This window comes from Macadamia integrifolia, unplaced genomic scaffold (genome assembly GCF_013358625.1).
Source record: "Macadamia integrifolia cultivar HAES 741 unplaced genomic scaffold, SCU_Mint_v3 scaffold424, whole genome shotgun sequence".
Classification (NCBI taxonomy): Eukaryota; Viridiplantae; Streptophyta; class Magnoliopsida; order Proteales; family Proteaceae; genus Macadamia; species Macadamia integrifolia.
The window spans coordinates 441,483-448,982 of NW_024870275.1; positions in this window are offsets into that span (position 1 = coordinate 441,483).

Here is a 7,500-nt window from a genome sequence, read left to right on the forward strand (position 1 = left end):
TCTCAAGACTTGTACTCAAGATTTCTCTAGTGCTATACAGGTTCATTCTTCTCAAACTCACTCTTGTGTTCACTTCTTCTCTTCCCTAGTCCCTTAAGGAGGGTGGTTAGGCTGACTTAGCGCTAGAGAAAGTGCTAAGTGCCGGTGCGGTTGCTTAGAAAGGTCTAAAGCATCGACAACGTGCTCTTGAATGGCCCAAGTGTGTGCCTACGCATGCCCCCAAGTGTTGGCTACGTGTGCCCACGTGTACACAGCAAATGGCCGCACAACACCCCAAGTGTTGACTACAAGTGCACAATGAATGGCCCAAGTGTTGCCTAGATGTGCCCATGCTGCCCACAACTGTTGCCCAAGTGTGCAACCAAGTGTGCCTGTGCATGCTCTCGAATGCCCCAAGTGTTGCCTTAAATGTGCCTACACGTGCCCGCAAGTGTTGAATAAGTGTGTCTAAGCGTGCACCCAAGTGTAGCCCAAGTGTCGCTTAATTGTGCTCTTGAATGCCGCAAGTGTGCACATATACGTGCCCATGACAATGCCAACGCGTGCCCCCCTAATGGTGCCTAAGTGCATATGAAGGCAGTGCACGAGGCGGCAGTACCGCACGCAGGGCCGCACAATGTGCGTGCATGGTGGCAGGCATGGCTGCACTACCGCGCGGAAGGCAGCTGGCATGGATGCAAAAGGCGCAGGCATCGCCGAGGGCAAGGTTGCACTAGCACGCTAAGTCTGCTGGCGTCAAGGCAGGCTGCCGCGCGCATGGATGCGGGCGTTGCTGCAATACCGCACACATGGTTGCACGCAACCTCGGGGACGGTTGGGGGTAAGGTTCCACTATCGCGCGCAGGGGTGCAGGCTACCGCGCGCACATGGCTGGGGGCAAAGGTGCACACCGCGCGTAAGGCGGCAGGCAACAACGCACATTGCTGCTGGAAAGGCTGCTCAACCGCACGAAAGGTGGTAGGCCCGGGTGCACATGGCGGATGGCAGTGGTGCGGGCAGCGCGCGTAGGGCTGCTGCCCGTGCCACAGTTCCGCGCACATGGCTGCGACCACGGCTGCACAAGCCTCGCACATGGTTTGGCGCGTGGCAACACACACCGCGTGGATGATTGCGTGCATAGCGCACATGACACGCAGATGGCTGCACAGTCGCGCCCAAGGTTACGTTCCAAGCCGCACATTCCGCGCTTCTGGCCGCACTAACCCGCGCAAGGTTGCTTGCATGGCTGCGCATGCCGTGCCCCTTGCTGCCCTAGCGCTCGCAAGATTGCATGCATTGCTTCACACCGCCCCCCAGGTCGCATGCATGGCTGCATGTGCCACGCCCATCGCTTCGTCGTCACGCGCTAGGTTTCGGGATTTGCCGGAAGAGCCACGCAAGAGGTTGCAGGCACGGCTGCACCGCCGCACGCAAGGTTGCGTTGCGTGGTCCACATGCACCGCCCATGAGTGCACTACCGCGAGAAAGTTCGCTGGCACGGCCTCCCATGCATCAATATTGGTGGCTGGCATGGCCGCACATGCCACGGGCTTTTCGGCACATGGCTCGCGTAAGGTTGCACGCATTGCCACACCATCGATCCCAGGTCTAGTCCACCGTGCACATAGCCGCACGCACGTGGCTCACACATGGGTGCTTTCGTGGCCCCCATGGTCCATGCAACAGAGGCTCGTTTGCGGCCTTCGGCTGCACACGAGGCACCGACTGCTGCACACGCCAAGGCCATGCCCGCAGAACGTAGTTTGGGTCTTTAAATCATGTTGTGCGAAACATCCCTTTGGGTTAGAAAAGCCATGCAATTGGCTATTTGGCACCCAAAGTACAATCATTTTCACTTAAACCCTGCATTTCCATTTTTTTGGGTATTTTTCGTAATGTTTCAATCATAAAATAATAAAAAATATCAAAATATGTTGGAATGGTCCAATATTTTTTCAAAACATTCTATCAACCTTTGGAAGACATCCAAAATTTAGTTTTCAGAAAAATACATTAAAATGGATTTTTCATAGTTTGTTGAATTTAATATGTTTTTTAATATTAAAAAATTAATAAAAAAATAAATATTTATCCGAAGATGGCGATTTTTATATGAAATTAATCTTTGGATTTTTCCTTAATTTCTTACCAAGTTTCATTTGATTTGGATATTTGTAGCTCAAAAAATAGAACGGTATATTTTTGGGGGGTGGTCATGTCTCCTTCTGGAAATGGGNCATCCATGCCAAGAAAGAGGAAGATGCAAACGAGAGAACGGAGACAACCAGACGACGTTGTAGGAGGCTCAAGTTATGTGACTACAACAAGAACCCCAATAGGCGTTACTCCTTGCGAGGGGGAGGCTAATTTGGATGCTGATCCAATCATCCAGAGACACAAACTATCTCCTCACGTGGAGTATTTAGTCAAGTGGAAGGGGCGACCAGAGGGCGAGAAGAGATGGGAGACGACTCGTGAATAAAAGTACCACAAGGAGGTTACGACAAGGGCATCGCAGATTTAGGTGGGGGAGAGTGTCACGACCTTCCCATCATAGGCCCACGGGCCTAGCTCACCAAGCCCATGGACTTAGGCCGTTGGGCTAAGTAACGTCCAAGTTCTAGTGTTTTCTACAAAGGTGTAGTAACAATAGATATCTTATTGTAGATATTTGTAGAAGATATTCACAGGAGATATTCTGGGAGAGATTTCTAGAGCTGCGCTAAGGAGGTGGGAAGCTTCTAGTTTCCTCCCCAACCGTTGGATGGAGGACATTTGTAAATATCTTAGCCATCCATTGTAAACTTGGGGTGCCTACAAATAGGTGCTGCCTCATTTGGCAAAGGCACTCACCAAGGACCAACCAAGAGTGTTCAACCAAGCAAGTGAGTTCTCAAGCCTTGTACTCAAGAGTTCTCTAGTGCTATACAGGTTCATTCTTCTAAAACTCACTCTTGTGTTCACTTCTTCTCTTCCCTAGTCCCTTAAGGAGGGTGGTTAGGCTGACTTAGCGCTAGTGAAAGTGCTAAGTGCCGGTGCGGTTGCTTAGAAAGTCTAAAGCATCGACAACGTGCTCTTGAATGGCCCAAGTGTGTGCCTACGCATGCCCCCAAGTGTTGGCTACGTGTGCCCACGTGTACACAGCGAATGGCCGCACAACACCCCAAGTGTTGTCTACAAGTGCACAATGAATGGCCCAAGTGTTGCCTAGATGTGCCCATGCTGCCCACAACTGTTGCCCAAGTGTGCAACCAAGTGTGCCTGTGCATGCTCTCGAATGCCCCAAGTGTCGCCTTAAACATGCCTACACATGCCCGCAAGTGTTGAATAAGTGTGTCTAAGCGTGCACCCAAGTGTAGCCCAAGTGTCGCTTAATTGTGCTCTTGAATGCCGCAAGTGTGCACATATACGTGCCCTTGACAATGCCAACGCGTGCCCCCCTAAGGGTGCCTAAGTGCATATGAAGGCAGTGCACGAGGCGGCAGTACCGCACGCAGGGCCGCAAAATGTGTGTGCATTGTGGCAGGCATGGCTGCACTACCGCGCGGAAGGCAGCTGGTATGGACGCACAAGGTGTAGGCATCACCGAGGGCATGGTTGCACTAGCGCGCTAAGTCTGCTGGCGCCGAGGCAGGCTGCCGCGCACATGGATGCGGGCGTTGCTGTAATACCGCACACATGGTTGCACGCAACCTCGGGCACGGTTGGGGGCAAGGTTCCACTATCGCGCGCAGGGGTGCAGGCTACCGCGCGCACATGGCTGGGGGCAAAGGTGCACACCACGCGTAAGGCGGCAGGCAACTACGCGCATTGCTGCTGGAAAGGCTGCTCAACCGCACGAAAGGTGGTAGGCCCGGGTGCACATGGCGGATGGCAATGGTGCGGGCAGCGCGGGCAGGGCTGCTGCCCGTGCCGCAGTTCCGCTCTCACATGGCTGCGACCACGGCTGCACAAGCCTCGCACATGGTTTGGCGCGTCGCAACACACGGCCGCGCGAATGATTGCGCGCATGGCCCACATGACACGCAGATGGCTGCACAGCCGCGCACAAGGTTACGTTCCACGCCGCACATGCCGCGCTTCTGGCCGCACTAATTCACGCATTGTTGCTTGTATGGCCGCACATGCCGTGCCCCTTGCTGCCCTACCGCTCGCAAGATTGCGTGCATTGCTTCACACCGCCCCCCAGGTCGCATGCATGGCTGCATGTGCCACGCCCATAGCTTCGTCGTCGCGGGCTAGGTTTCGGGATTTGTCGGAAGTGCCACGCAAGAGGTTGCAGGCACGGCTGCACCGCCGCGCGCAAGGTTGCGTTGTGTGGTCCACATGCACCGCCCATGAGTGCACTATCGCAAGCAAGTTCGCTGGCACGGCCTCCCATGCGTCGATATTGGTGGCTGGCATGGCCGCACATGCCACGGGCTTTTCGGCACATGGCTCGTGTAAGGTTGGATGCATTGCCGCACCATCAATCCCAGGTCTAGTCCGTCGTGCACATAGCAGCACGCACGTGGCTCACACATGGGTGCTTTCGTGGCCCCATGGTCCATGCAAAAGAGGCTCGTTTGCTACCTTCGGCTGCACACGAGGCACCAACTGCTGCACACGCCAAGGCCATGCCCGCACAACATAGTTTGGGTCTTTAAATCATGTTGTGTGAAACATCCCTTTGGGTTAGAAAGGCCATGAAATTGGCTATTTGGCACCCAAAGTACAATCATTTTCAATTAAACCCCGCATTTTCCATTTTTTTGGGTATTTTTCGTAATGTTTCAATCATAAAATAATAAAGAATATCAAAATATGTTGGAATGGTCCAATATTTTTTCAGAACATTCTATCAACCTTTGGAAGACATCCGAAATTTAGTTTTCAGAAAAATACATTAAAATGGATTTTTCATAGTTTTTTGAATTTAATATGTTTTTTAATATTAAAAATTTAATAAAAAAATAAATATTTATCCAAAGACGGTGATTTTTATATGAAAATAATCTTTGGATTTTTCCTTAATTTCTTACCAAGTTTCATTTGATTTGGATATTTGAAGCTCAAAAAATAGAACAGTATATTTTTGGGGGGTGGTCATGTCTCCTTCTCGAAATGGGCAAAGAGTATAAGAGCTACCTTGAGGGAGGGGGGTGTCACTCCCAGGGTGGTTTTTGAGGGGCCGCACCGAGGGGCAGCAGACGATGAGGGGGCATGGTAGGCAATCCGAAAAGACCCATGGCATGGTAAAAGAAGTGAAATGGCACGTGGGTTTCGATGAGTTGGCCCTCGGTGTGCGCTGAGGCCTGCCACTGCGTGCTGCTGGACGCGCATGGCCGCCTGCCTTCTGCGCCATGTGCCCGCAGCTGCAGTAATGTGTGCCAGTCACGGCAGAACATGCTCTACGAAGGTGGACGTGCTTGCGAATGGTGAGCCCTTCTGTCATGTAACGCCGCCCCCTTCTTCCGCATGGCCTTGCCTGCCACCGTGGGCTGCTGGGCACACATGGATGGGTACCATGCGCTGTCACGCCCCAACTTCTGATGCCACATGTGCCCCTCGACGCACAGCATTTCCAAGGAAGGTGTGGTTTGTGAGAACATGTACATGGCGCGTCCGTCCCGACAGTCTTCCCCTCTGCCGCACACAGTTGCTTGCCAGTGTGCTACTGGGCACGCATGGCTACCTGCCTTGCGCTACAGTGCCTCCACATCTTGCGCCGCATGTGTCAAACGCCGTATAGCATGACCAAGAGTGGCATCGCCTGTGCAAGACGCCTTCACGGTATGTTGGTTTCGAAGATTTTGCCCTTGGTGTGCGTTGCGCCTGCCACGGCATGCTGCTTTGCCCTCGTGGTTGCCTAATATATACCGCTATGTCGCGACAGCTATTGCCTGCTGCGGTCGTAGCCGCAACAAAAGCCCAACAAAGGCTTGGTATGTATGTGAAAACAAGTACATGGCTCGTTTGTCCAGGTGGTCAGCCTATCTGCCGCATGCCAATGCCAGCAACCATATGCTGCTGGGTGCCCTTCGCTCCCTACCTACCGCTGCCATGCCCCCACAGTTGCTGACACGTGTCCGTGGCTGCACAGCAGTTTCCAGAGAGGCATGGCATTTGAAAACAAGGAAATGGCCAATGCATCCCGATGTTTAGCCCCTCTTCCGCACACCGTTGCCTGCCACCCCGGGCTGATTGGTGCGCAAGGGTTCTTGCCTTGTGCTGCCGTGCCCCCATAGCTACTGCCAGATGCGCCCGCAGCCGCATGGCATGTCCGAGATAGGCTTGGCATGTGAAAATCACCATCAAGGCACGTTGGTTCCGATGATTGCCTTCGATGTGCGCTGTGGCCTACCATAGAGTGCTGCTGGGTGTGCATGGCTCCTTGCATATCTGCTGCCACATATGCCAGTAGCCACACAACATTTCCAAGAGTTGCATGGCATGTGAAGGACAGCAACATGGCATGAGGGTCAGGATGATTAGCCCCTTGTTTTGCACCTTGGCCGGCCAATGCGTGCTGGTGGGTTTGCATGGCTGCCTGCACACTGTAGTTACACCCTCATTGCAGCCTATTGCAACTTTTGCTAGTTTTGTACAGCATGCCCAAAGGGAGTCATGGCATGTGAAAAACGTGTAAATGAAGCATTGGCCCCGTCGATTAATCCCATCTAGGCACCGTGGTAGTTTGACGTGCTTTGCTTCCTTCCGTGTGTAGTTGTGCTAGTGCCACTGTTTACGAGCGTGGTCGAAGTCACACATTTGCACCCTTCTTTGCTCTATGGCTTGTTGTCATATGTAGGTCATGGTGCAAGGGGTGGGGTGTTATCTACATTTGACGGAATCAATTGGTCAAGTCAATGTGCACAGTAAATATTTGGTTGGTCCCTCCCCCCCACCCCATTGTTTTTTGTTTTTTCAAATTGCACTATCGTGGGTTTGTTGCTTGCAAGGTTTTTTTCATGGTCGGCTTTGTGGCCTATGCTATTTGGAGAAGTGCATTTCTAAGTCGGGCCTAGGTGTGGAGGTGCTTGCATGCCTTTTTGCGTCAAGTGTTGTAATACAACAATGACGTGTGGGTCTCTGGAGAACATAGGTTGCAAGCTTGTAGGTGGTGGTAGATCATGATTCCCTCCCCCCTCCTTGCTTTTAAAAAAATCTCCATTCTCGTGGGTATGTTGCTTGCAAGAGTTTTGTCATGCTCGGTTTTGTGGCCTTTTGGTATTGGCAGGAATGCATTTCTAAGTCGTGCCTAGGTGCGGAGGTGTTTGCGTGCCTCATGCCGCAAGTGTTATAATGCGACATTAACGTGGGTCTCTGGAGAACATAGGTTTGCAAGCTTGTAGGTGTAGACAGATCACGAGTCCCTCCCCCTCCCCTGCCCCCACTTTTGTTTTTAAAAAGAAAATTACATTCTCGTGGGTTTGTTGCTTGCAAGAGTTTTTTCCCCATGCTCAATTTTTTGGCCTTTATGGTATTTGGAGAAATACGTTTCTAAGTCGTGCCTTGGTGCAGAGGTATTTGCATGCCTCC